The 24876-nt window shown below is 45.2% G+C and overlaps 2 protein-coding genes across 19 annotated transcripts in view; one reads left to right on the top strand and one right to left on the bottom strand.

Annotated features, from left to right (window-relative positions):
• The window catches only part of COA1 (cytochrome c oxidase assembly factor 1), an 88513-nt gene extending 65033 nt beyond the window's left edge, over positions 1-23480 (bottom strand). For 11 of the 18 annotated variants that reach the window (XM_089776535.1, XM_089776519.1, XM_089776527.1 and 8 more), the window contains exons 1-3: positions 23343-23480; positions 3450-3620; positions 2573-2680 (exon numbers count right to left, since the gene is read on the bottom strand). The gene's annotated coding sequence lies outside the window, so the exon portion shown is untranslated. The remainder of the gene's footprint in view (positions 1-2572; positions 2681-3449; positions 3621-23342) is intronic. The other 7 variants (XM_089776523.1, XM_089776530.1, XM_089776528.1 and 4 more) reach the window with 4 other exon arrangements.
• The window catches only part of BLVRA (biliverdin reductase A), a 58325-nt gene continuing 56709 nt past the window's right edge, over positions 23261-24876 (top strand). The window contains exon 1 of the mRNA XM_075921721.2: positions 23261-23402. The gene's annotated coding sequence lies outside the window, so the exon portion shown is untranslated. The remainder of the gene's footprint in view (positions 23403-24876) is intronic.

The raw sequence follows: 24876 nt of genomic DNA, 5'->3' as shown, positions 1-24876 counted from the left end.
AGCTGGGGCACTGGCTTGAGACTTAAGAGACCTGGATTTAATTCCCTGCTCACTTAGTTGCTTGTGCCTCAGGGCCCAATCTGTAAAATGGGGATAATACTATCCAACCTCTCAGGGTGTCGTGAGGATGAATACGCGTCAGTGTCGCTCATTCTATGGCAGTGGTGGGCAATAATTTTTGACTAGGGGCCACTTCAAAAATTTTTGAAGGGGCCTCAGGAGGAAGGGGCAGGGCCAGGACACTTCCGTGCTTTCCCACCCTCAGATCTCGATTGGTCTGGTGTGGGGGTGGCAGAGCACACAGTCTTTGCTTTGCACCCCCCGCCCCGAGAGAATCGCCAGCTGTTCTGAACAGTTGGTGGTTCCCGCAAGGTACCCGTGCTCCTGGCAGTGGAAGGAGACTTTGCATGCTCCCTCCTACTGCCCCCAGGTCAATCAGGGACTGAGTAGCACATGAAGTCTCTTGCTTTCTATCCCTGCCCTGCAAGAAGCATGAGGCACTTCTAAGCGCCACACTCTCCTTGCAGGAAGGGAGGAAACTTTACACGCTTCCCACTGCCCCCAGGCTCTGGGCCTCCGTGGGCAGGGCCTCCACAGGCTGGATCAACATGCTTGGTGGGACGGATCCAGCCCAGAGGCCCTTTTGCCCCTGTTCTATGGTGATACCCCGTGCACAGACATTCCTGTGATCTGTATGCTCCTCATTCTGCATGAGACCCAAACTTCAATCAGACATAGAATTTCATGAGGCTCACACAAGCAAACTCGGTGGTGTATCACTGCATAAGAGGACAGGTAGACCTCCCATCAGTGGGTTTTTTTTTTAAACCTACTCCTGCATATCCAGCCTTTATTAAATATACCACCTTTAAATAGCAGAAATGGGTGGTGACTATAGCACTTGGCACACACATAGGAAGCATGCATTTGAGGTTCATGCTTCCTTTCACTCTATGGAGAAAGGTATAGACTTAAATCAGCTGTTCAGGAGCTAATTTTACCTCCATTGTGCTGAAGCAGGAATGAGGGTCTTCATTTAATCTGGCCTCTGAATATTATTGCTGCTATTCGGAAATACAGGTGTCAGGTTTTCCCAGCTACAAATGTTTATTTAGGATAGAAAACATTTACTTAAATTTTAATGAATAAAGTGAATACTATGGGGTTAATTACAGCTCTTTAGAGGTACTCAGTGGGATTTGGAGAGATTACCTTTTGGTGTTTTACACAAAGTGCTGTCTCTTACACAAAGCTCTAATTAGCTGGCTTTTTTTTTTTTTTAAATAGCCAGTTTCCAAATGATTGCTCAGTAGCTTCCATTTTGTTCATCAGCCATTTCAGAAGAGGAATATCCCTCCAATTTGCATTGCAGGAAGCAGGCAGATTATTCCAAAAGGTGCAAGCTAATAAAAGAGCAAAATACAAGCCAGCCTAGTTCAACACCTGAAATGGTCTCATGAGGCTAATTCGAAATAAAGGAAACAACCCAGAACTATGAAAGAGACTAGACCCTTTGAAGAAACGAGCAAGCAACTACTCCCAAGAATGCAATTTTTTTCTTAAATCTGCAGTGTTCACCTCCAGTTGTCTAGTTTGCTTTCCTTACGTGCGCCAAACTCCAACTGTCATGAATGGACAATGACAGCACATCTAAAGAAAGTTTTGGAGCTCAGATCTATTGTGCGGTGCTGATGAATTTTCTCTTTAATACTTTGGCTTTCTTCACCACACACTTTAAAAAAAAACAAAAAACATTGAGTTACCTTTCAATTGTCTATATTTTAAATCTGGCTACTTTCCAATAATGTGCTGAAACCCTTGTTCTTTGACGCAAAGAGGGTCTGTTAAGGACATCATTAAAGCAAGGGCACATATGACTATAGGAAAGATTTATCTGTAAATATACAGAATAGTTACCCTTCAAAATGTTCCTTTTTTTTTTTTTTTTTTTAGCTCCTGGCTAAAAGGAGTATCACCATAGAACAGGGGCAAAAGGGCCTCTGTGGGCTGGATCCGTCCCACCAAGCATGTTAATCCAGCCTGTGGAGGCCCTGCCAGTGGAGGCCCAGAGCCTGGGGGCAGTGGGAAGCGTGCAAAGTTTCCTCCCTCCCTGCAAGGAGAGTGTGGCGCTAGAAGTGCCACGTGCTTCTTGCAGGGCAGGGGTAGGGAGCAAGAGACTTCATGTGTAGGGGTTTTTTTTTTTTAAACCTACTCCTGCGTATCCAGCCTTTATTAAATATACCACCTTTAAAGAGCCCCCAATGCCTCTTGGAAAAACATTTGATTTGAAAACTTTGTCTATATTCTCTTCCCCTGATTTATTTAATTAAAATTACTGTACTAGAAAAAAAAAGAAACTTGGTTACTTAAAGATTCAAATTCAGTGGCTTATGTCTTTCATGGAAGAAACCTAATCATGTCCATTACATCACAGCCATCACCACAACAGCTAATGGTGAATTGCATTCTCATCTGGAGGAAACAAAGATTCTGCTTCCAGGAGCATTAAAAGGGAAATTCAGACAGTGAACTGCACAGGTGCACAACTGTCTTTAGTAAGGAGAGTATTTACCTGAAAAAGCAGTCTCTAAAGAGGAAATTTGATGTTCAACTGAAGAAAGGGAATGGGTGGATTTGTGCTGCAGTACTAGCTCCTCAAGTTCCAAAACTTTGGTGCCACCTAGTGGAGAGATTAATTTATTACTTTAAAAAAGAGAAATTGGCATGAACAACAAATACATCAAATTAGTGTAAATCCAAATGAAGATCTTCATCTCTCTCTTCAAAAGTTGTGTGCATATCACAAATAAATAAAATATTCATAGGATAGAGCTATCACCATGCTTGTGACAGTAACAAATATAACTAACTAAATCAAATGTGGGCATGATGCAAAGCTACACACTGATCTTTCCTCCTTTTAATAGGAATGTGCACTCTTTAAAAAAAATTGCTTGTCCTTGGGCATTTCCCTTCTCTAGAATATGTCCAAAGTAAAGGCAAAAATCTTAAATCTCTCCATGTTCTTGAGCAGGGGAAGATTCATTATAAGTAATGAAGATCTCTCCAGGGACCAGAACATATTAAGCACTTTAATAAACATTTTTGTTCCAAAACCAACTGGTCTTGCCATCAGCTAAACTTAATCTCCATGTATTAATACAGACAGCTTGCCATTTATGTCAAGCCTAACACAGCAGTAGGCTTTTCAGAGGGATTTGTTCTCTTTAAAATTTAAATCCAAACGACAAATGGAGAATGATTTTTACCAATGTCCATAGTAAAATCAATGTAAGGTTGAACAGACATCTAAACATCCTGAAAGAATCCCAAAGCTTTCTGTATTACAAAATTATACTATCCTGTAAATAACATTTTGAACTATAAAGTAACTAAACTGCACAGGGGGGACTGATCCACTGTTGTAAATGGCAGATTGGAGGACTTACTGTCTGGGCTTCCATTTCAGAGGCCAGAAAACCAATGCAATGTTGTTCAACAGGATCAAAGTTTCGCAAGTTAGACATATTTTTGTCCACTCCTTCCTCCACCCAGGAATGTCATCTAGTGGCTTCAGCCTGGGAGTTGGGAGGACTGAAGTCTAGTTTCATTTTCCCAATCTATAACACAGAAATATTATTAAAGTAGTATAGGCCCTAGATGGGGCTACTATTAGGTGAGTGGAGGTTACTGGAATTCCATAGGGATCAGTTCTGGGTCCAGTACTGTTCAATATCTTCAAAGTTTTAGATAATGGCATAGAAAGCACACTTATAAAGTTTGTGGATACCACCAAGCTGGGAGGAAATGCAAGTGCTTTGGTGGATAGGACTATCATTCAAAATGATCTGGATAAACAATGGCCTGAGAAAAAGAATGAAATCAATAAGGACAAATGCAAAGTACTCCATTTAGAAGGAACAAATTGGTTTCTCATACACACAAAATGAGAAGTGACTGTCTAGAAAAGTGCTGCAGAAAGATCTAGGGGTCAGTGAACCACAAGCTAAATATGAGTCAGTGTGGCACCGCAAAAACAAAAAAGCAAACATAATTCCGGGATATCATAAAAGGAGTGTTGAAAGCAAGATACAAGAAGTAATTCTTCTTCACTGATTATGCCTCAGTGGAAGAACTGTGTTCAGCTGTGGGTGCCACATTTCAGGAAAGATGTGGAGAAACTGGAGAAGGTCCAGAGAAGAGCAACACAAATCATTAAAAGTCTAGAAAACATGACCTATGAGCGAAGATTGAAAACTGGGTTTGTTTAGTCTAGAAAAGAGAACACTTAGAGGGGACACACAGCCAGTAGCCTCCCCAGGAATTGAAATCGGGGGTGTGTGTTCGAATTTATGGGGGGGGTGTCAGGGCCGATGAGGGATGAGACTGAGGGTGAAGGTGGGCTGTATGGCATTGTAGTTCATAAAATTGGGGGGGTGTTGGGGAAATTCGGGGGGGGGGGGTAGGAAAATCCCTGATAAACAGCTTTCAAGTACATAAAAGGTTGTTACAAGGAGAAGGGAGAAAAAAATATTCTCTCTTTAGGATAGGACAAAAAGAAACAGGATGAAATTGCAGCAAAGAGGTTTAGGTTGGATGTTAGGAAAAAACTTCCTACCTGTAAGGGTGGTTAAACACAAATAATATTGTCAAGAGAGGTGATGGACTCCCCATTACTGGAGTTTTTTTAAGATCAGGTTAGACCAACACCTGTCAAAGATGGTCTACTCTAAACAATGCTTGGTCCCAATCACCTCTCAGGGTTCCTTCCAGTTCTAATATTTCTATTTTACAAAGGGGTTTGACTTTTGAGATTTATTTAACAACTAAAAGGTGGTTTGAAGCACCCAGCTGGAAAGTGTTACTAATGATGGAACTTTTTCTGTCCTTGCATAATATTTAGGAAGGATTAAATGCCTTTCAGAAGACTACTTCTTGCCACAGCTTTAAAATATTTTAAAATAGCTACCATTTCAGAACTTTCTTACCAAGTCCACTACAAAGAGAGACAATGTCCTACTGGTCTCTCAGCACAGGACTTAGGTGCCAGCAAGAATAAGCAGAAGCTAGGGATGTAAAATCCTGTTTAATCAGTTAATTGGTTAAATATTATATTTAACCTCTTAAACAGGAACACCCCCCACCCACCTGCAGTGCAGCAAACAGGGAGCTGCTCAAGTACCATGCCACAGATGGAAGGGGCTGCTCTGGCCAGGCTGGGCCCTTACTCCAGCCCAGTCAGGCCGCTGGTCAACAGTAACTGGAAAAATCACCTGGTTAGGGTTTTCCAGGTGTCCAGTTTTGAACCAGCCATTCCATAATTTGAGCTTTCTGTTTGGGAAACAAAAAGTTGAGAAAATATAGATGTCCGGTATTTTTTAAATAAGATGTAATGTAGATTGTGATATAACGTCAAGTGTGTCCGGTGTTGTTGTTGAAATCAGGTGGCAACCCTACACCCAGTAAGGGTGACGTTAACCCGTTAACTATTCACATCCCTACCAGAAACTGTACTTTACTAAAAAGCTCTGCTTGTGATCAAGCAAATTTTTTTTTCCTATTATATTTCTACGTTGGTTTGTTTCTCCTTTTTAATGGTGTCGTTTCATTAAGTGACTATTAGGAAGCTTCCTTATGTTTAAAATAAAAACAGTATGCAGTAATCATAGGAGGCTATTCCTCAACACAGCCATAAACTAACCATGGTGGACAAAATCAACTATTTTTAAAAAAAGTTTAAAAATATACTAAATTTATCATTTAAAAAAGTTTGATTAAGCGTCTCCACAAATGTGCTACACCTACACTTACAGTCTCATAAAAATGAATTAAAGGCTCTAGTCTGTCCAGTCTCACTACTAGCTCTTCCTTCTTGAAAGTTCTGGGCTTTTAATTTGTTTCTCAGCAGACTAAAAAGTAACATGTGCAAAGAGATGCAAAAGCTGGATAGAATTGGTTTTGGTCTGTGCTTATGTGGAGCTGGCCCTCAGCCAAGCATGGAAGAGAGTTAAGACACTATCTTAAAGACAAAGAGACAATTCAGACAGGATGGAGGCAGCATAGAAATGGAAGAGTAGAATGGACTGGAAAGGAAAAGGGAAGCCACTACTCAGCACACGTACAGCTTCCTATATTTTGTTTGCTACAGAAAAACTATCATAGCTTCTGGGTATGAGAGATTTCTTCCCCCCCCCCCCCCCCCCCCCCCCCCCCCCCCCCCCCCCCCCCCCCCCCCCCCCCCCCCGCGAATATTTTGGGTAAAAAAATGAAAGCGTGTCAAATGGTAAGTAGTGCAAGAATGAAACATCATAAACTGTTTATTAGGAGAAAATGATGTACATATAAAAATGTGAATATGGCTGAGTGGATCAACTGGCTAGTAAACTAAATAGCTCAATTTGAAATGCTTCATATATATATATATATATATATATATATATTTATATATATATATATATCTCATATTTATATATATAAATAAAAAATTAGATAACTAGGTTTAGAATTTGTCACTCTAGTATACTGCAGCTTTCTGTACTGTAAGAGACATCAAGAATGTCCTTTGCCTCTGAATGTCCTTTCTTATTTTGTTATATTATACATGCCTCCTATTTTGAAAGATCATGGCCACAAACCATAAAGGTGATGGCATAGGTCTATTCCCTATTTTACTTCACCATAACTCAGCTTTTCCAAGGGAATCCCATTCTATACTTGTTTCCTCACACACACATTGAGCCAGTGAGTTCAATGAGGCTTACTCCAAAATTAAGTGCACTCTAAGCAGTCTTAGTGTTTTTGGTAACTTGATTTAAATCAATTTTTGGCTATTTAAATTGATTTAAATCAATTTGCCCTGAAACTAACACTTCAAGAATCCCCTGGATGTAACTCAGAAAAATGCATTTATTAGCAACCTTTTGTTTTTTAAAGCTACAAATCAAGAAATAGGTCTCTTCAGTGCTAGACTTGCTTTACAAACATACATTTTGCAATATGCCGATGGGAGACTTTGCTTCAGTAATAAAATTGTTCAGTCAACTGCAAAACATCCCCCTAAACACTTGCACTGCTTGTTAATCGGAAATCAAAATAAAATAGCTATAGAATAACGTGTTTCTCTTAAACAGTATTTGTCACATGTTGAGTAAGAGCATCAAGGCTGTTTCCAAATCCACCATCTACTTAATTAAGGAACCTTACCCACTCAATAGCCGGCTACTCTGTAAAAACTGAGCACTTTAATTACAACAGACCTCATAGCATTTAGCCATGTGGTTTCTTTGTGGTGTGTTCTCAAATCTCCCTAATTCTCAAAAAAAGAAAACAATCAATGTGAGGCCTGTAAAAACCCAAAGTCATTCAGTTTCAATAACCCAAGGTTACAATTAGCCTCCAGCCCACTACAAAGCCTCACTCCACATTTATTAAGCACAAAACAAATACAATACTGTCAGTTCTTCTTGTAAAGGGATATTTCTCATATAGGGGAAGACTACAGAGATTGAAATAACCTTTTATGCTCATTTTTATTTGACACTTTCTTTACAATTCAACTAATCTTTCAGTTCCTTTCTCTTGTGATTTCTCTAATAAAGAGCCATAAACAGGCTACTTAGAGACCTAGGAACACATTTCGTAACTAAAAGTTATACATAGGAGATCTCCTAATACAGGTTGGAGCTCTATAGTCCAGCACCTTTGGGACCGGACCAGTCTTGAATGAGGGACTCTGTCAGACCAGGGGAGGTCCCCTACTACCAGTCCTTCAATCCACAACCCCTCCCCGTTGCCGGCCCCAACCACCACCACCACCCCCACCCCCACCCACCCCGGACAGGTTGCTGTACTGCTGTAGCCCTGGCAGTCCAGGCTGCCATGACCCCAGCTACGCTCCCAGGGCTTCAGCCTCGGTCCCAGTCTCAGCCCCAACCCCGTCGGGTTTCTAACCATGACTCGTGGTCCAGCAGGACCACGGATGTTCCTGGACCACAGAATCCTGGTTTTGTGAGATCCAACCTGTACACTCTTTGCTTGCTGCTACAAGCAAAGACACCTCTGTGAATGAGACTCTGCATCAGGGGTGGGCAATAATTTTTGACCAGGGACCACGTCAGAAATTGTTTAAGTGCCCTGAGCCTCAGGCAGAAGGGGCAGGGCTTCAGGAGGAAGGGGAGGGGCCAAGACACTTCTGTGCTTCCCCGTCCACAGACCCTGATTGGTCTGGGGGTAAGGGAGCATGTGGGCAAGGGAGCACGTGAAGTCTGTCCTCATCACACACCCCCCACCAAGAGAACCATCAGCTGTTCTGAAAAGCTAGGTGCCTGTGCCCTTGATGGTGGGAAGAAACTTTGCACACTTCCCCCCGCCTCCCGGGCAATCAGGGCTTGGGGGCAAGAGGGGAGCATGCAAAGTCTCCTTCCACCCTGCCCATTCTGCAAGGAATGCGCAGCGCTTAGAACACTGTGCCCCTTGCAGGGTGGGAGGAGACTTTGCATGCTCCCCCCACCCTCAGGCCAATCAGCGCTTCAGGCTGTACTTACCTTCTCCAGCAACTCCTGGAAGTAGTGGCATGTACCCCTTCTAGCTGGCTCCTATTTAAAATGCAACCAGGAGATTCTGTGCACTGCCTTCCCCTCCTCCCCCCCATCTGCAGGCACTGTCCCTGCAACTCCCATTGGCCCTAGTTCCCAGCTAATGGGAGCTACAGAGCTATTGCTTGAGGTGGGGACACACATAGCACCCTCTGGCTGCCTGTACATGTAGGAGCTACCTGGAAGGGAAAGATGCTTATGCTGCTTCATGCAGCTTCCAGAAGCAGGGGCCCCAGACCCCATTCTGCAAAGGGCAGTCAAGGGCCTGATTAAAATGGCTGTCAGGCTGCATGTGGCCCCCAGGCTGTAGTTTGCCCCCCTCTGTGCCACTCTGTCCCATCTGTGCATGTTCCTTCTCTTCCATTCCACTTAAGAGCTTATTGTCTACACTAGAGCTTTTTCTTGGGTTATAAGTTGAGCTAAGTGATAGCCAATAAACTTTGGCTCACCAAACAGGCCATAAACGCTCATATAGGCACTCAGATGGATTTGTTCATGGTCATGGCTCACCATACATAGAGCCTGTAGAGAATCACAACCAAGATAAATGTTTGTCTCCTACCTATACCAAAGGTTTTTAGAGAGTCTGCACTAGAATTTATAGACACATTAGTAAACTTTAGCTAACTGATTGGCAACTAACTTTAATTCTAGCATATTGCTAAAATACACACAGGCTACATCTACACTGCAGGCTTCTTGCGCAAAAACTTGCAGGTCATCTACACTGCATGTGCATTCTTGCACAAGTACATTTACAGTAAGGCATCAGAACAGAGGACTTCTTGAGCAAGAGTTATTCCTTTCCCCAAGTGGAATAAGCCCTCTTGAGCAAGAAGGTAGTGTGGACAAGCAACAGGGGTTTCTTGCCTAAGAAACCCCTATGGCTAAAATGGCCATCAGAGCTTTCTTGTGCAAGAGAGCGTCCACACTGCCATAGACACTCTTGCGCAAAAGCACATCTCTTGTGCAAAAGCGCATGGGAGTGTGGATGCGCTCCTGTTCAAGAAGCCTGCAGTGTAGGCATATCCATAGTGGTCTAGGTTTCACTGCAGGTGGGAGCATGCTTCCCACCCTGAGGAGGCCACACACACACACACACACACACACACACTTTTCACTCTGCTCAAGGTAGGGTGCTCAAAACTACAAACTCAGGTTGCTAACCGGAGTCACTGCCATGCTTCAGGCTGGACATCCCTGGTCTTTCACCCTCAGGACCTGAACATTCCAAACCAAGGAGGTCAATGCTCCCTTCCTGGCTGCCCCACTCCCTGGGGCTCCCACCTTACAGCCATGCTTGCTGCCACCAGAGTTCCCCAGCTGGGCTGCTCAGCTGTCACCAGCCCTGCTTGGATGCTGCTGGCCCTATGACAGCGCGGGATTCCCTAGACTTTCTGGCCAATGCTCCTCTGCCACCATCTGGCCCTGCCACCACATGACTGGAGGGGACCCCCCCCCCAACACCTGGCCAGCCCAGCCCACTACCGCCGAATGTTTCCCCGGGGTTCCCTAGCTGGGGCCACCTAGCCACCGCTGGCCTTGCTGCTGGGGTCAGTCCTGCTCCTGCTGGGGTTCCATGGCCTGGGCTCATAGCTACCGCCTGGCCTGGCTAATGTGGGGGGTTCCTCCCATTCCGTGCCTGGCTCCACTGCTGTCCCTAGCTGGGACCCAGGGTCCCCAGCCACCGCCTGACTCAGATGCTACTGACCCAGCCAGTGCTCCCCAGTCCTGCGTTCTCTCTGCTGGCTCCCACTTCTGGCCTCCAAGGCTTTGCTGGACCAGGGTTGTAGCCAGACCGGAGTCCCAGATTTGGGAGGTTCAACCTGTACTCCCAGCTACAGCCATCTTTAGCATGTTAACCCAAGAAAAGCTAGTGTGCATTTGTCTACTCAAACATGGAAGCTCCTCCCAGCTGAAGAGTAGACATTCCGACACACACACAAAACTTCTGAATGACAAAATATATTGCGGCAGCTTGTTTCTTCAGCAATTCCATATGAGAGTTTCTTCACTGGCTTATAGACTATCAATCCTATACCTTTGTTATTAAGTATATCCATATAGATGGAGAGGCCTGGGAGGGTTCATTTTGTTTAACATGTAATAAAACTATGGAAAAAAGGGAACTTAAATTTGTGTTTGATCATACTGAAATGACTAAAAGACCCTCATGTGCAATGTGAGCTTTTGGCTTTCAGGGAAAAAAGAAAAAAAAAAAAAAAAAAAAAAAGACTGAAGTAGGAAGTTTCTCTGAACTAATGGAAAAGATTAACCCTTTACAGATATCCTGACTAGGACAAGGTCAACATTGTTACATGGCCATAAGCAAGGCTCCCCTCTGTTCCTCCTCCACTCTTTTAATAGGGTTGGAAGTACTTAATAGAAGGGTTTTTGCTCAGTATGATGTTGTAAAACACTACCCCCCTCCCCACCCCCGAGCTACAAGCCACTTACTAACAATGACACCAATGTACAAAAGAAACACCCCACAGCATTTGACTCCCAAATCTGGAGGTTTTTTTAAAATGTATATTGAAAGTTTGAGAAGCCTGGTGACCGTTAGGGATGTAACAGTGTAGACTATTTAATGATTAACCAATAAGCAAAAGCTTATTGGTTTATGCTATTAACTACATGCATTTCCCCCCATTCCCTAAATTTTTAGAGGGCTGGCACTGGGTCCCAGGAGCTACCTCCACTGCAGCTCTGAAGTAATTTCGGAGGGTCACTCCCGGAACCTGGCGTGAGCCAGGACTAAGTTGGGCTGCCCACCCAGCTCTAAATTATTATCAATGCAGAGCTGCAACAGGGGTAGTTGATGCCCCAACATGAACTGGGACTGGGTGATATCCCTTATTGATTAATCGTGTAGTCAACAATTTGTTGACTACACAATTTATGGATACATGCTGCTTAACATCCACAGTCACCATCATAACCCAAAGCATACAAAAAGCCTGGTCTTGAACATACATCAAAGTGATGAGTTAAAAGCATGTTTTGTTTGCTTGGTTTTTGTATTACACTTACTGCTTTGCCATAATCACAAATAAATGGAGCCCTCCAGGGATTAAAGATTCACTTGTCAGCTGCTGTGCCCTTTATTAAGCCTCTTAACATCTACACTGACAGAAATGCATGCCCCAGTTTTGCAAAGGAGACGATCTCTGTCGGTTTCATTGAACTTTTACAATGTCACAGAAAAAAAAGTGTAAATGCAATGTTTGCTGCCTCCTTCATGGAAATAGTCTATAAATAGATTTTCCAGAGACATGGGCAATGGAACAATTAGCTCTTTGAACAACAGAGTATGTCGCTTATACGCTGCCATACTTCCATCCTGGTTCACAAACTTCCAAAAAAACCTATTAACTCCAGTAAAATGGTCTTGCATTTAAACCCTCAGGACAGGAACTCAATCCATTTAGGTTCAATTCCTAGCTCTGCCACAGATTTCCCATATGACTCAGGCAAGTCACTTAATCTGTAAAATGGAAGTAACTGACTACACTACTTATCTCCCATCTTTTGTAAGCAGATTAGTGCAGGACGTCTTTCTCTCACCATGTGTTTCTATATCATCTAGCACAATGGGCCTTCAATTTTGATTGGGGTATTTAGGTTCTATAGTAAGAAAAAAACAAACAACACTCCCCTTGAAATGGTAACTAGACAATGTTTTAAACTGTTGAAAAACTAGTTACAACTTATGGCAATGCCAAGCTTTCAGCCACACTACTTGTGCTGCTTTCCATCCATGTTGCCTACAACATTTCTATTCTAAAGTTCTCCCATGCAGGTATCATGCCTTCATAATACCTTCCCATCATACACTAATAATAGTAACATATAATCCAATAAATAAAAAGCGGGTTTTATTTTATTTTTAAAACAGGCTACAGTTATATCTATGTGATCACTGTTGTAGCCTGGCATTTAAACACCAGGGCTGCGTCTAGACTGGCATGATTTTGCAGAAATACTTTTAACAGAAAAGTTTTTTCGTTAAAAGTATTTCCGCAAAAGAGCATCTAGATTGGCATGGATGCTTTTGCGCAAAAGCATCCGTGCCCAGTATAGACGTGCTTTTGCACAAGAAAGCTCCGATGGCCATTTTAGCCATTGGGCTTTCTTGAGCAAAAAATTAAGGTGCCTGTCTACACTGGCCCTCTTGCACAAGTATTCTTGCGCAAGAGGGCTTATCCCTGAGCGGGAGCGTCAAAGTATTTGCACAAGAAGCACTGAATTCTTACATTAAAACGTCAGTGCTCTTGCGCAAATTCAAGCAGCCAGTGTAGACAGCTGGCGACTGCTTTTGTGCAAAATCTTGCCAGTCTAGACGCACCCCCATGGTGATTGGACTCCTGTGATTTCAAAAATTGGAATCAGCTTTGTGAAAACTAAAAACAAACATGTGCTTTCTCATTTCAGTACTGTATTGCTTGGCAGCCCTAGTCCAAAAATCAATATGAAGATTAAAAATTTGGTGGAAAGAATTAGACTACATATTTAATAATTTTGTTCCGTATTACACAGCATTGTTTCCTACCATATGGGTTTGGTGGGCGGGGGGGGGGGGCTTTTGTTGTTTGCTTGTTTTTGTCTAGCCTAGGTTATAGAAGTTTACATTAATTTCATTTGTATCTTTAATATAATGTTTAATCCAACAGTCTTGGATGCTATTATGGACAAAATTTAAACTACTTTTTCCCTTGTTTCAACAAGACAACCCAGTAGAACTGGAGCAGGAACTCAAGATCCATTGGAAAAATTGAGAGACTTTCTATTGATTTTACTGGGGTTTGGAATGGGCCCATAAGTCAACATAGAAAGTGAAGACATTCTGTATAAGACCTAAATAGTCTGTCAGCAAAAGCATAAGGAGGATTAATTGTCTACAATCCAAAAGCATATTATACCACATGACTCAAACAATTGGCTACCAGCCTTTAACTTGTATAGAGATGAAGGGGCAAATTAATTCCTGGAGCAATGCCACTGAATCAATGTTACACCAGGATTAATTTGGTTTGGAATCTGCTTTATTTTAAAGAGCTCACTCAGCGAGGCTTTTCTGAATTCATCATGGTGAAGGAAGATTTTTGTATATACATTTTTCCTGTATTTTTAGAAAGTAAAATAGCTGCAACTTAGTCAGAGAGAGAGATTGAATTGAGATTTACAGGTTTCTCCATAGTGCATTTTGTGTGTGTTCAACTTCCTGGATTATCTTTAGTCTGCTTTTTCCCCCATTTACAGAAAAAACAAAAGGGGGGGGAGGGGTATTAAACACACACATTTAAACCTCAACCTTCTAATGACTGAAGCCAATGGGAATCACAGTTTTCAAATCTAGACACCTTTATGTGGCACAGTTTGAAAACTGGAAGAGAAGGCAACTTCAAAGTCATAGCTCTATTATTAAAACTCTTGAACAAGGGGGCAAATATTTTATACAATTTTAATCTGGAGTAAGTTATAAAAACTACAGTAAAGCTGACTGTTACTGAAATGCTGCCTTCATGCAACAGCAGCAGCATAAGTCATAACTCTTGTTTTAAAACTGTTGAAAGCTGCACATCATCTGATCGGGGGTCATTTTTAAGTGTTGTGCTAATTTAAATACAGGCAGTCCCAGGGTTACGTACAAGATAGGGACTGTAGGTTTGTTCTTAAGTTGAATTTGTATGTAAGTCGGAACTGGTGTCCAGATTCAGCCGCTGTTGAAACTGACCAGCGGCTGACTACAGGAAGCCCGAGGCAAAGCTGCTCTGCCCCCGGGCTTCCTGGAATCAGCCGCTGGTCAGTTTCAACAGCGGCTGAATCTGGACGCCTGGGACAGAACAGCTGGGGCGCTGCTGGGTAGGTCCCCACAGCGCCGCACGTCGGCGCTGCGGGAACCAACCCGGCAGCATCCCAGCTGCTCTACCCCAGGTGTCCCCAAGTCAGCTGCTGCTGAAACTGATCAGCGGCTGATTCCAGGAAGCCCGGGGGCAGAGCAGCTTTGCCTCGGGCTTCCTGGAATCAGCTGCTATTCAGTTTCAACAGCGGCTGAATCTGGACACCTGGGACAGAGCAGCTGGGGCGCTGCCGGGTTGGTCCCGCAGCGCCGCTCCTCAGCGCTACTGGACCAACCTGGCAGCGCCCCAGCTGCTCTACCCCAGGCGTCCGCGAGAAAACCCTGGTCTGCTGGGGAAAGGGGGGCGGACTAGCTGCGTGCCTCCTCCCCCCCGCCAGCAGACCAGGGAGACACGGAGCAAAGCCTCTGAGGACGCGGGCAGTGGGACCGCGGCGCCTCTCTGCGGTCCCGCTGCCCGCGTCTCCCTGGTCTGCTCGGGGAGGATGGGACCGCAGCTAGTGCCCCCCCCCCCCCCAGCAGACCAGGCGTTTCTCGTCACGGAGGACGCGGGCAGTGGGACCGCAGCGCGTCTGGGCGGTCCGCCACCCGAGTCCTCCGCGGCAAGAAAAGCCCCGTTCATATCTAGGGATCCGACATAAGTCGGATCCACATAAGTCAGGGACTGCCTGTAATGCAATTCAAAACAAAAAACATGGTATGTGAGTTTTAATTCTTCCCACCGAGATTTATACTTGATTTTATAAGAGAACCAGACCTTGAGCATTCCAAAAACAGACTTTCCCCCACTTCCTGCATATCTATGGGAAAGTGGTCACATGGCACCACTTTGCTTTAGAATATAGTAGAAGATTTACCAAGAATTACTCAGGTATGTTTTTCTTCATTGAAATCATTGCTCTGGAGTGGGGCTGCGGATGAGGGGTCCAGTATGCAGGCTGCCTCAGGGAAGAGATGACTACTTGGGGCCAGGTGAGATGGGCCTGTCCACGGCCACACCTGCTGCAGTAGGCACAGCCAAGGCAAGGGTGCATATCCCCTCACTGGAGGCCAGACACAGAAACAGACAAACCCTCTCAGGAAGAAGGAGAAATGGAGGCAGAAGCCAGTGCTCTCCAGCACCCTAATCATGCAGGGCCACAGTGGGGATAGTTGCCGGGATTTGGCTTGAGCCAGGACTGAGTGCTTGCAATGCTAACACTTATAAATTAATCACGTAGTCAACAAAATTTGACTATACAATTAATGAATTACACGTTTCTTAACATCCCTAGTATCTGTTATTGACACTAACATGAACATAATTGTACTCCCTGAACTGAACTGAGATGGGAATTTCAGAAGTATAATAATTGTAAACTATATCTTAACAGGCTTTCGAAATATACAATCCAGGAAACAACATATTGCAACAGATCAATAGTCCATCTAATATGGTATCCCACCTCCCACAATAGTCTACACCAGGCGTATTGAAGACATAAAATCTCTGACAGAACTAAGAGTTGTGGTCATTTTGTCCCATTCACCCCACCCTCACCATAGCTTTCTGCTCTTACTGAGGTGCATTGTATGTCACAATGAAAAGATTTCCTATATAATATTGCATTGCTTCAGGGACGGAATGTAAATGAACTGTTGTTTATTCTTGTATTGGCAAAGTATCAAAACAATTGAACATTTATAATAGACTAATACAGTAACAAGGTTTTTTTGGGAGAAGCCAGGATGAAATTGGGGAATTGTATCTCTGCTGAAAATATTTATTGATAACCCGTTAGCAAGAATTGCCTCCCAAAATGAAGCTGAATTCTGTGTCAAACATCCTTTGTAACTGCTACATGCACAATAGTAGCCAATCATGCATTAATGACACAGCACAATAGAAGCAGTAAGTACCATAACATCATTAACTAAAATATTTTAGGAGAGTTTTGTTAACAGAAATTTGAGGGTTGAAAGAAGAAGGAGAATCAGGCCTCCAGTATTTTATACTGAGCTATCATTGCATTCCCAAGTGTGAATTATGTTTCAATACTGACACTTCAACACAATATACATGTTTAGATGAAATATGACGGTATCTTAGATTTTTTATCCATTATACTCAGTGGAACTTTTGCATGTGCAAGGGCCAGTTATTGGAGTTTAAGCCTATAAACCCGTGATCCCCAACCCAGTGCCCGCGGGCGCCATGGCGCCCGCCGGGCCCTTTACATGCACCCGCAGAGCAATCTGGGCTGGCCCCGCCCCCGGGAGTGTGGCAGGTCCCAGCCCCGGGCGCATGGTGGGCCCCAGCCGCGCCACGCGTGCTGGTGCGGACCCTGACCCCCGCCCCCCGGTGCGCAGCGCGTGCCCTGGCCCTGGCCCCCGCACATACATGCCCTTGCCGGCCCTGGCGCTGGCCTTGGCCCCACCCCCAGGGGCACCGCGCCAGCCCTGGCCCCAACCCCGGGGGTGCCGCGCGGAACCTGGGCAGCCCCTGCACATGCCGGTGCTGACCTTGGGCGTGCGGCGCATGCTTGGCCCCGCCCCCGGTCATGTGGCCTGTGAGCAGCCCCGCCCCCATACGCGCAGCGCGTGAGCGGCCCCGCCCCCAGGCACCCAGCAGCCCCAAAACATTTGGGACCACTGCTATAAACAGACCATTGACCTCATTCCTCCTCAACCTTCTTACTGTATTTCAAGCTTACAACAGCTTTAATGGACATAAAGTCCATTTGTGCTGAGGTATTTCATATGCTTTGTGATGGTCTAGGTTCAGAAAACGGAACAGAATGAAGAACAACCTTCCTTGTTTAGTTTGCTAAAGGGATATAAAAGCTCATTTAATCAGTTAACAGGCCCATGGCTCATGGTGTGGCGGGACCAGCCAGGCTGGAACAGGAAAATAAGTCCAGCTTCACCAGTACGGGAGCTGTATCCCTCTGAAGGTCAAATTAAACAAACACCTATAAAAGATATTTACATATATATGGAAATATATATTATAAAATATTTTGTAAGAACCAGCCTACCTGGATTTGCAAATCTGAATACATAGGTCTCTTTTAGAGTTGAACACATATATTCTTCCAACAATCAATTATTTGTATTACAATAGCACCTAAGGGCTTAAATCAGGAGACAAGATTCTGTGTCCTAAGCACGTCACAAAGAAAGACAAGATCTCTGCATCAGAAACCTTATATTAGAAGGTTACGTCTACATTGGCAAGATTTTGCGCAAGAGAGCGTCTTGCGCAAAGGCACGTGCCAGTGTAGAGATGTGCTTTTGTGCAAAAGCATCCATGCCAGTGTAGACACTCTCTTGCGCAAGAAAGCTCTGATGGCCATTGGGCTTTCTTGCACAAGAAATTAACGTTGCCTATCTTCCCTGGCCTCTTGCGCAAGAAGGACTTACTCTGATGCTCCCGCTCAGGGGTATTTGCGCAAGAGGCACTGATTCTATACATTAAAACCTCAGTGTTCTTGCGCAAGTACTTGTGGCCAGTGTAGACAGGTGGCAAGATTTTGCACAAAAACAACTGCTTTTGCACAAACTCTTGCCAATATAGACACAGCCTAAGAGTGTGCCAATAAACATACAAATAGATCAACAGACCAGGATGAAGTTGAGGTAGGAAAATAAGGCAAGTAGCTTAAACTATAGAAAAAGGTTGAGAACCCTTGATGTTTTTCAAGCCCTCTCCCACCACCCACCCATGGTTTAAAAACTCCACAGCCCAACTGTGCTATAACATTTTTTCTGCCTATAAAAGCCAGGCACTGTGTTAGGAGTATCAAGCAGGGCAACTCCCCAGGGTTCTATGTTACAGGAGGTGGGACTCCAGGCACAGGAGGTGGGACTCCAGGCCCTGGGCTGAAGTTGAAGGGGATTTCAGAGTGCAGAACAGCCAGCCCACAGGCAGCACAGGGAAAAATGCCATAAATTAGATTAATCATCCTAAAAGCTACTCTAAGAGATTGCCTTCATCACAGAGTTAACTCCAGTGTAGATAACTCTAATTAGTCCTCTTGAATTAGCCAAGCTCAAGTGCCAGTTAACACACTCTGAAATAACACTCAAGCTACATTGATTGTGTTTAGGGTTGCCAGGCATCCAGTTTTGAACCAGACAGTTCGGTATTTGAGGGTTCTGTCTGGGAAACAAATTGAGGTAAGTGTACTGCCTGGCTGGTAGACATGCTCATGCCGCGTAAGCATGTCTACCAGCCAGGCAGTATGCAACTACCGGAGGGCGGGGGTGGGGCCAGACTTGCTAATGCTTCGCTGGGACCATGCGTCGGGCAGCCAGCGCCCCAGGATCTGTGTGTGTCCGGCTCAGCCCCACTTCCCGCCGCCTCCCCCGACCAGTCCTGCTCCTCCGGACCCTCTCTAGCCAGCTCCGCTCCCCACCAGCCAGTTCTCCCCCCCCCCCTCCTCCCAATCTCCTCCAGCCAATTCTGCTCCCCTCACCCCCTCTTAGCCAGCCCTACTTCCTGCCGGCTGGTCCTCCCGGATCTCCCCCGGCTAGCCCCTCTGCCCTCCGGATGATTCTCCCCCACCCCGCCACTTCCTCCTGGCCTGCCCCGCTCCCCTCCCTCATCTGAGATCAAGTGTGTCCGGTAATTTTTTTGAAGCCCCTGGTAACCCTAAGTGTGTTGGTAGCTGATCAAGCCATAACTTGAACTTTGTATCCTGTATGCTTCAATAGGCCAGCCACCTTGAGTTAAGGGTATCACTGTACTCTCAGGTCTCGAATTAGGGCCACTTAAGTTGTAACTCAAGATAATGTCAATGAAAACAAACAAAAAATTTTACAATTATCATCTTTCAGGGCTTATGCAGAAACGGAGACTTGGGATGGTGTACAAGTCAAGACAATGTTTCCTGCTTCCTCCTGGCCTTGTGCTTTGTGGGCTGTATCACTTAAGGAGTAGGACAGCATTTGTCCTATTGTTCGGTGGGGAGGAAACCTTTACAAGAACAACCAGGTCAGTAGAACTACTTCACCTCAATGTTTGTGAAAACTGAAACAAGGTTGAAATGATCTAATGTAAAAATTAGATTACAAATATTCAGAAATTTTTTGACTAATTTTCCCAGCCCTTTTATTACTAATGTAACTTGTACAACAATATGTCTTGAGAAGAGGCTAATAAATTGACTACACATGCCACAATCTCAAAGAATAGGAATACTCTTCTTAAACGTACGATAGAGGATTTAATACTTGCATCTCTGAGAATGAGGTTTTGATGTGGTGTTTTGCTATTTTTACTGTAAAAACAAGCCCCAAACCAAATTAACATTTTTCCCTTTAAATTTAGAAAGCAAATAAGGGTCTGGTAGCACTTTATAGACTAACAAAACATATATATTGTATCATGAGCTTTTGTGGATGGGCTATGCCCACGAAAGCTCATGATAATATCTACATGTTTTGTTAGTCTATAAAGTGCTACCAGACCCTTATTTGTTTTTTAAGTTTATCCTGTGCAGACTAACTCAGCTACCCCCCATCTTTCTCTTTGTCATTCACTGGATAACAACCCAAGGCTGCTGCTAAAAATCTGTTTCTAGGCCATGCTAACTGACATTCCCAGACATAAAAAAATCACAGGCTTATCTAATATAAATGGTGGACTACTATGTTAAAGTGACATGCCCAGCTTCTAGAGAGGGATATGAATTATGAAATGTATACAGTAATTACCCATGCATCTCCACGAGCAACTCCAGCACTGCAACAAGAAAGTACTGCTTAGGAAAAGCTATAAAATACTGATGACAGATTTCATTTTGCTTCTAATCCTGAAAGCTTCTTATCTCCAACTTCCACATTTTTTAAATGCACAATATTCCAAAAGAGTTTGTCTAACAAAAATAATGAAATTTATTAAGCATCTCAAATCTCCCCTGCCCCATCATCTATCTACACACACACACCCCTCAAGAGGATTTCAGGTTAGGAAATAAATGCAACAATTTAAGTTGTTTTTGTGCTATGTTAATGTAATGTGACAGCTTTTAAAATCTGGAATTAACATGTATCAAAAAATAACATGCTGTGATCACCAAACAATATAGACAGTAAACAAGTAAATAAAATAAAGCAAAGCAGAAGAAGCTAAACAAGAGGGAAAGGTTATTTTCTATGGTATACATACGAGAAAAATGCAGAAGGTTTTCTGTGTCACCATCTATGAAATGAAAAAATAGCTTTGATCTTGAGTGACTTTAAAGTGAATGGGAAGACAACAGAGAAAGAAAGAAAGAAAGAAAGGGCAGGGAAAACAAAAGGCTCAAGAGGATTGGAAGGAAGAATTCCTTGCCCCTAAGTATAGACAATGTAGTAACTTACATAAAATATATAACATGGCTTTAAAAGATTAAACTTGCAACCAGAAAAATGATAAGTTTTGGATTGGCAGCAGAAATCCCCCTCTAGTGGTCACACTGGGGTTTATAATATGATGGTTAAAATTAAACACTCATTCTCCCCTTTTTTGATTATAGGCATTTTCACTGGAAGTTTCAAAAAAAAGAATTTTCACAAATATACTAGGGGGTACACCCCCCTGCTCGCTACACTTGCCAGCTACCCCCCTTTAGCCCTCCCCAAAAAAAAACCCCAATCCCCACTGACGTAGCCCCCAACTGAAACATCTCACTCCCCTGGTGCTCCAGCCCCATGGTTGGGGGAGGAGAAGGGATGACCGAGGTTCAAGGCCTCAGGCCAAATTAACTCTTCTGGGGTTCCCAGGTTAGTGGATTTTGTGGCCTCCCCACCCCCACCCCCCAGGCTCTGGGGTGGGGCCAAAATGAGGGGTTAAGTGTGCAGGACAGGGCTGCCAGTAAGTGGGATAGAGATGGGGGTAGAGGAGGGGGTGAGGGTGCAGAGTCTGGCCAGGAGGGAAGGTGCTGGACCAGGATGGAGATAGGTGTCTAGTCAGGAGGAGGGTGTAGGAGTAAGGGAGGGTGGAGAAGCAGGTTGGGATAGGGTGTCTGACCAGGGGGAAGGTGCAGGAGTGGGCTGGGAGTGTGGGGTCTTGGTGGAGGGTGTGTTTGAGGTGCGGGTCTCAGCTTGGGGAGGTATGACTGAGGGGGCTGGAGGTGCAGGGTCTTGGTGGAGGCAGTGAGTGAGCAGGCTGTGGGTGCAAGGTCTGGGCATGAGGGGGATGGGGGCCACTTACATGCTTTCACGCAGCTCCCAAACACCATGCCCCAGGCTTCTCCTACTGCTCCTACATAGTCTGGATTCTGGAGTAGTGGAAAAGCCTCCAGGAAGCACATCCCTGTGCTTCTGTTCCCCCAGCCGGGGGAGGGAGAAGGGAAGCAGCAGCATGCGTAGCTGCTTCTAGCTGTGCAACTTCCCCGCAAGTCAGATTCAGCCGGGAGCCTTGGGGCTGTCTCACCCACCCCGCAGAAAACCAGTGCTGGCATGTCCTCCTGGAGGGGGTAGCGGATGAGGGGAGAAGGCCGCAAGGCTGGAACACCAGTGCAGGCTCCCTGCTAGTGGGAAGCAAGGAGCTGAGCTGGAGCTGCAAGAGAGCCATATTTGGCTTGGGAGCCATAGATTGCTGACCCCTGGCATAGGAGGTGGGGCTTTCATGGTCAGAGAACATGATAACAGGAAAAAACTTTTTATATAGAGAGATAAAAGAAAAATATATTCCAAGACCTGAATCTCCACTCTCACCAATGTAAATCAGAAGTCATTACAATAAAATCAATAGTTATAACTAGGGATGTGAGAATATAACTGATTAACCATTTCACCAATAAGCTGATGCTTATCCATGTATGGTGTCAGTTACACTCAGCTGGCTCCCAGGGAGGCAGCTTCACTGCAGCAGGGCAGGGAAGCCCCCTCCCCAGGAGCTGGGTGGGCAAGGGCTGCCAGCTCCGCTCACCCTTGTGTCCCGCTCTGACACCAAGTGGTGGGACTATCTAAGACCAGTTGAGGGTGGGGAACCCTGATGGGCCAGCGTGTATTCCACGTTAATCCCACAGCCCATCGGGGATATCAGTCGGCAGCTCCTTCACAGAGCCGTGAGCACGTGCATGTACCTGGCACAGTTCACCCCCATCCCATACACCTGCCCCATTTGCAGTGTGAGGGAAAACCTGGTGCACACATCTGGAACGCACCAGATTGCAGCCCCTATTCCGACTCCTCGAGAACCTCTTATTGAGGTTCTGGCTGTACTTTACCCCACACCCTTTTATTTATTTTAATAACCCCCTTTTTATAGAAAGCCTCATTTCTCTTGAGCAATGCCAGCATTTTCTTCTTAGTGCAACAACTCTCTCTTGAAGAGCAACACACTTCCCAGTCCCACTGCTGTAAGCCCTTCAATTACTTTCACTCTCCAGAATGGACCAGTGAGAGTCAGATTAGCAAGCAGCATGAGCGCAGGTAAACACCATCACTTTGAATTAATATTGTCTCAATATTTCAACTGGAAACCATTCAAAGGGGCAGGAGGAGGAAGGACATCAATACAATACACTGAGGAGTGGAGGTCACGGGAGTGAGGTCACTTTGTCCCACAATTTTACACACCCAAGGCCGAGCTTGAGTGGCCCCGTGAATGAGGGAGCTCTCCAGAGTGAAAGCACCACTCCTCCCTCTTCCCGTGCAGCGCCAGGCACGGCGGTGGGGGGCGGTGAGCAGCAGCTCTAGGCTGCCGCCACACTCCGCAATTCGCCCTGTTTTAAAACAGCAGGCACATCCCCCTTGGGCCAAGCCTCACGGGCGCGGCCCCCTGTTACACACGCGGCCAGTGACTGGGGCAGACCCTGCACTAAGCCCCCAAAGCCTCCCAGCCCGGGTGACACACACGGCGAGGCAGCGCCCCCCTCCCGCCGCGCACTCGGCCGGGCGGCGACTCTACGACTTACAGCGGGGACCCGGCGCGGGCGGGAGACGAGTCACGCTTCCTCCATGGGGGCCGCCATGTTGTGAGTGACAGGCCAGTGCAGCGGCTGCGACTACGGCTTTATTGGCCGGGCTCAGCCGCGGGGGGTGCCCGGGCAGGGAGATGCCGCCTGGGAAGGGAGCCGCTGTCTGGAGCCGCCGCCCGTGGCTGCTTCTCAGCCGGCCTCCACCGAGCAGGCACTGGGGCAAGGGAGAGAACTTTAAGACTCTTGGGGAGGAGGAGCGGGGAGCATTTGCTTAGTCCCAGTCCCTCTCTCATAGGCATGACTTTCCTTCCCCCCCCCCATCCCCCTTCTGTTCTGCAATGTGATTTGTCCTTTTCATATTTGTTCATTTTTTTAAATTGTATCCCTTTGGTATATATGGTTGTGACTGTTTTCTTCCATTATTTGATCTGAGGAAGTGGGTCTGGCCCACGAAAGCTCATCACCTATTAAACCATCTTGTTAGTCTTTAAAGTGCTACATTGTCCTGCATTTTGCTTCAGGCATGACTTGGGAATTTTTGCTAAGGCAGCCTCTTACCCTCTCTAGGGATGGGACTGAAGGTAGGATTCACTCCACTCCCCCCCCCACACACCACCAGTCCCACCACCACACACACACGCTGCTGTGTTGTGACAGTTCCTGCTCTGGGGATGGGATCAGATTTGGGTGTGTGCATCCGTCCGTCTGTTCACCCCATCTTTAGCCATCAGCTAGGCAGAGGGAAGTTTTGTTTGTGCATTGCAGGTTTTCCCTCCTGAAGCTAAGTGTGCAGGGAATTGTTGCACTGTAGCCAATGACCTGTGGCCTCTTGTGGGTTTGTTTGGGTTTTTTTTACTTTCCCTGCCGTCAAATTATTGCCACAGTATGAGTGAACAGATTCAATACATGGTGACTGGATTTCATAACAGTGCATTAATGGTATGGATTTTATTAGGTTGGTAGTCTTCCACATATTGTTGGATGGAGTTCAGGGTACATAGGGACTCCCAGTCTGTTGCAATTAAAAACTCTGCAGTCAGAAATATTAATTATGGAAAGTTAACCAATTGCAGGCTTTATATCTTGCCATTTTTTTGTTGGGACGTTTACATTTACATACTTTAAAAACTGAAATTTGACAAGTGAAGAAATATCCACAATAGGTGGAAACAGATCACAAAATATATGTAGCGACACTAAACTGCTCACTCTCTTTGCCTTCCATCACCTCCAAAAGCAAGGAGCCTAATCTAGTGATCTCACAAGGTTAGATATTTATACATTATAATACAGTGGTTTGGAAGGTTCAGCCTTTTGGTCTACTATAATAGAGAGGTTGTTACCAAACTGAGGACCCTCAAGGTGCACTTTCTGTGATTAAACCCTTTGTTAGTCAGCCACACAGTAAGCCACCTATAGGGCAAAGAAGAGAAACACTACCAAACAACCAGTTCTAGCATTACTTACATGGACCTTTGTGGCAATACCAGAGACTAAGTAGGTAGACATTGTCATGGTGTCTCCCACCATA

Source organism: Pelodiscus sinensis, chromosome 2 (genome assembly GCF_052426305.1).
Source record: "Pelodiscus sinensis isolate ZL-2025 chromosome 2, ASM5242630v1, whole genome shotgun sequence".
In the NCBI taxonomy this organism is placed as follows: Eukaryota; Metazoa; Chordata; order Testudines; family Trionychidae; genus Pelodiscus; species Pelodiscus sinensis.
Note: the sequence above shows the minus strand (reverse complement) of the source record. Positions and strands in the feature narration are given on the sequence as shown.